The 5084-nt window shown below is 34.2% G+C and overlaps 1 pseudogene; it reads right to left on the reverse strand.

The window, feature by feature from the left end:
• Positions 1 to 2651: 2651 nt before the first annotated feature.
• Positions 2652 to 4196, reverse strand: LOC109109028 (annotated as a pseudogene).
• Positions 4197 to 5084: the final 888 nt, after the last annotated feature.

The raw sequence follows: 5084 nt of genomic DNA on the forward strand, positions 1-5084 counted from the left end.
GTGGCTTTTCTTTAAGGCCTATCGGGGCCGTTCCCACTATGGCCTAGTCTCAGCCTCAGACGTCACGCCCATGGACCATTGGGTAAACATCTGATGCATATGGGACAAAAGTGGAAACACTTCAGGAGTGTTGAAGTCGTCATCGGATTGGTTAAATTCTACAGGAGTTCTGCGAGACATGTGTCACGTTCTTTAATGTTCTGCTGGAAACAAAGATTACCGTGGTGCCAAACCCCCCGACAATAGAAGGCCCCTGTGTTTAACCCTCTGAAGTCAATTAACGCGTATACGCGTTTTGGGGTATTTTCTCCTGATAACCCCGGAAAGAACTTAAATTACACTTTCAGTTTTGATTGTACAGATAAGAGCAATACATCAATCGAATCTGTAAAGGGTCTACTTTTTTTGTATACAGACATAATAACAACAAAACTTTGTGCACTTATAAAATAAAGATAACAAACAAGGAGTGCTGTCTGCAGCCTTTGTCTGCGCTTATCTTCATTTTCAAACGCGTCATTAAAATGAACTGTAACTCAGTGAATACTCAACACAGAGACATGACAGAGATATCTATAGAAAGCCTGACATGTCTACTTTTAAACTAAACAAGTGCTGCTGAAAACAAATATTCTGTGATAAAGTAATTCATATGAAAACAACACCATGTCCGTTTTTCACGTCTCCCTTCATTATCTTCTAATGCGACCACGCCCCCGCGCTGAATGCGCCTTTCAGATTCAAATGTTTCACTGAAGCGCGCGGCTTTTGAATACGCCCACACAACAGAAGACAACGCAGCGAGAAGTTTTTTTTATTTTACTGTTTGCTTCACCCCAAAAAGATGTGATGTGATTGAGGATTTGAGATTTGGATTTCCTCAGAAAAAAGAATGAAGCACTTTATTCAGCAGAGATCACAAGCATGAGTAAGTCTCTTATTTATTTATTTATTTATTTATTTATATAGTTGTACTAGTTTTCACTTAACGTGTAAACATTTTACTAGTTAGACTTTTTTCCAAATACTTTTTCCAAACTATAATTCCTGACTAAATGTATAATCAAGTGAAATATTATGAAGTTTCAATAACAATGTACACTACTTTACCATTCAAAAGCTTGATGTAAATAATATAAATGTACCAATTAATGTAACTGTAACAAATGTAATAAACAATGCTGTTATTTCAATTTATCCCCCCTAAAAAACCTGAAAAAAATATTCTCAGCTCTTTTCAACATTAATAATGATAATAATAATGATACTAATAACAATAAATGTTTTTTTTTTTTTTTTTTTTTTGTAGAAAATAAGATTGTGAAAAGGATTTCTGAAGGATTGTGTGACAGGAGTAATGATGCAAAAAATTCAGTTTGAAAGTCAGCTTTGATTGTTCCTAATAAACTGTATAACTGCACTCACAAGTGAATATTAAATTATGTTGTGGGATAATTAAATATATTCTAAATAAACTACAAACATAAAATAATATACATTTATTTTGTCCTCACATTCTTTCTTGTAACTCATCCCTCTCAGTGACACAGCTGACTGAAAGGGTCATTATGCAGCTCATTATGCAGGCCTTTGTCTTCTCAGGTGTGAATTCATGATAGTTGATGCCTACTCGCATATGACTTTTACCAACAAAAAGTGTCTTAGAAAATTTTAATCAATATATTGTTTTCTGTAAGTGAGTAAACAAGATGTTTTTCACATCATTTAGAAAAAAAAATTCTAGGCTACAAGCTCCAGTTCTCAAAAGTCCCATTTTTTGGCCCGATGTGAAATTGACTTCTCAGCAATCAAAATTTGAAGAAACTGTGACAGAAATGTGCAACTTAAAGTAAAGACAGTACTAATGCTACTTAATTAGAGATGTTATTTTTAATAATGTACTTTTTTTATTTAACCATTAAAACAGAGTCTTAAAAAAAATGGAAAAAATGGAATCCAGAAAAATTAAAATGAAAATAAAATAAGACTGAATTTGGGAAACAATGAAACAGTCTTCATAGGGTTGTATGTGTGTTTTCCTTTCAGCTTTTCTGAGCTGACAGACAGGCCAGAAAAAAAGTCAGAAAAGGTAAATAAAATAAAAGAAAAGAAAATAAAATTTAACAAAAGTGAAAATTCCATCCAATGTCTTCTACATTTTGTGCATTTAATTATTTATTTAATATATATATATATATATATATATATAAGTGCTGTCATATGATTAATTTTGATTAATCACATCCAAAATCTTGCCCTGGAGGTCCCAGAGTTTATCTCCAACCCTGATCAAAGTCAACTGCCTGTGATTTTCTAATGATCCCAAAGACATTGATTTGCATTGATTAGCATGCTCAGGTGTGTTTGATTAGGGTTAGAGCTAAATTCTGCAGTAAACATAATAAATATACACAGTACACACTCATTTAGTATGTAAACAAAATTTGTATTTGTTATTTTGAATCACTAACACACACACACACACACACACACACACACACACACACACACACACACATATATATATATATATATATATATATATATATTTATGCTTATATTAATTAATATATTGATCAATTTGTATGCATATATAATATACTGCATGTATTAATTTTACAGGCAATGTCTGGTATCTGATATATTTGGTATCTGAGAGGTGACCGAGGGTCTGAACCATGTCATGAATCCAGCAACAGGCTAAATAATAAATATGTATAGTAAATATATATTTGTGGCAAAGATTTACATTAAAACTCAAAGTCTCAAATTCACAGGTTCATAAAATGTAATGTACATCATGATTGCGTAATGTATACAGTAAAATCATACAATCATTGTAGTTTGTTAACATTCTGTGCAGCATCTGTTACAGCTATTTGCAAGCTTTTATAATCCATATCATTTTTTTACGGATTTTAGGAAAATTCAAACCATAAACCAGAGGGTCCAGGATGGGTGGTACAATGAGAAATTCTAATGAAAGAATGATTGACAGCCCTATAGGGAGTTGCAAAGTTGCAACCCGACTCAAGGTGACCTCGCAAAACAGAGCTACTGAGAAATTTAAGAGGATCACTATGTGTGGAATACACGTTTGATATGCTTTTCTCCTGAAATCTAATGAGCTTTTTCTACAAATGATAAGAATTTTAACATAAGAATATAATATAAAGCTTAAAGGCATGATAGCAGTTGTGGTCAGTATGAAAAAGCCAAAAACATTATTAACAATAGTATTTGCACAAGAAAGCTTGACAATTTCAAAGTTGTGTCAGTACACCTTCCACAGTTTGTTACCACACATTGTGAGTCTGGCATTTAATATACCAGCAATACCAATACTAAGCATTGGATAAATCCAGCTTTTAGATATTAAAACAGATAAAATCCTGGGGGTCATTATGTTGTTGTATTGTAATGGTTTACTGATTGCTACATACCTGTCAAATGCCATTAACATTAATATTATGTTTTCATTTGATGCATATGAAAAAATGACAAAAGCCTGTAAGATACATGCTGCACGGGAGACTGAGTGTGTATCAGACAGCAAGTCTATCAGTAACCTTGGGAAAAAAGCAGCTGTTCCAAACACAGAGTTGACGGATAAACATGAAATCAGAATGTACATGGGTTGGTGCAATGTCCTTTCCAGAAAAATTGCAAGAATAATAAGGGCATTAAAGAATACAATAGCACAATATAGAATAAATCCCAAACCAAAGAAAGCATATCTTATGTAGCCAATATTTTCAAACAACATCAAGTACAAATATGTTCCATTTTCCATTTTCCATTAACCAAAGAATGGATTCATTGACCTGGGGATGAGAACAGAAAATGTTAATGTGGTTTTTATGTATCTTACAAATAAACAGTTGTCAGCTTTAGATAACCACAATGTTTTAAATAATAAATTGTCTGAATATAAAGTACTTTATGAATTATTCAATCTGTTAAACAATAAACATGTGATTGCATTACCAGAAATACCTTCTGTGATTTGATCTGAAATTACCATCACTTCATTTTCAAATAATGTGCAGAGAATTAGCTCTACATGTGCTGGGGTTTAGAAGAACCTAGAGTCACCAGTATATGCTGTTTTTTATAGTATAAAACATCTCTCTGGAGACCTCTCTGCTGTGCTTGATTTGCATAAACAGCACAGACTCCTAGAATCCTTAAAACGGGTTGTGTGCCACAGTGGGCAAAACTATTGTAACTCAAAACTGATTGAACTGCAAGCTATTGTTGCGAACAATTTGCTACAAAATACATATTTTTTACACACTTACAAAATGCATACTTTTAAGCCTGAAAAGAATGCCATAGTCACACCACCTGTCACACCCGTCATCAACGCCGCTCCTTCTACTTCGACAATACTTACCAGTCCCATGGCCAAACCAGCACCCTTCTCTGGCTCAGCGGAGAAGTGCAACGAAATTCTGCTGCAGTGTTTGCTCTCACTGGAGATGAAGCCACATCTTTACACATCAAGATAGCATTCATCATATCCCTGCTAACAGGACGAGTACTCCAATGGCCAGAGACCATCTGGTCCCAAGCTGGTACTGTAACTCAATCTCTTGATAATTTTATTGCACATTTCCGAGAGGTTTTTGGTAAGCCAGTAGGCGATACCTCTGTCTGTGACCAGTTATATCATCTCCTGCAAGGTTCTCTGTCCATAACTGATTACGCTATCAAGTTCTACCAGAAAGACTCAGGAGGTGAAGATGAAATGCAAAAGTATTTATTTACAAAACCAATAAAAAAAGAACAAAATTATTTTGGCGTAGGCCCCATCTGTAGCTTGAATCAGACGTTGTAGATTCCAGCTATACCTGCCGAAGACCAAGGCAGGGCGGAGCATACCCCAAAAGAAAGAAGAAAATTAAATACCCACCAGATGAAGTACTTCTTACAAGATCCTAGAACATATGAAAAAAGAAACAATAAGATTTAATCAGTCATAATTAAAGTGATCATTAAAGCATTTAAGAATGCCAGACAGTGATAGAGGCCACCATAGCCAGGTAGTCATAGAGGCCAAGAAAGGCTGGATATTGATAGAG

The sequence above is a fragment of the Cyprinus carpio genome, chromosome B15 (genome assembly GCF_018340385.1).
Source record: "Cyprinus carpio isolate SPL01 chromosome B15, ASM1834038v1, whole genome shotgun sequence".
NCBI lineage: Eukaryota > Metazoa > Chordata > Actinopteri > Cypriniformes > Cyprinidae > Cyprinus > Cyprinus carpio.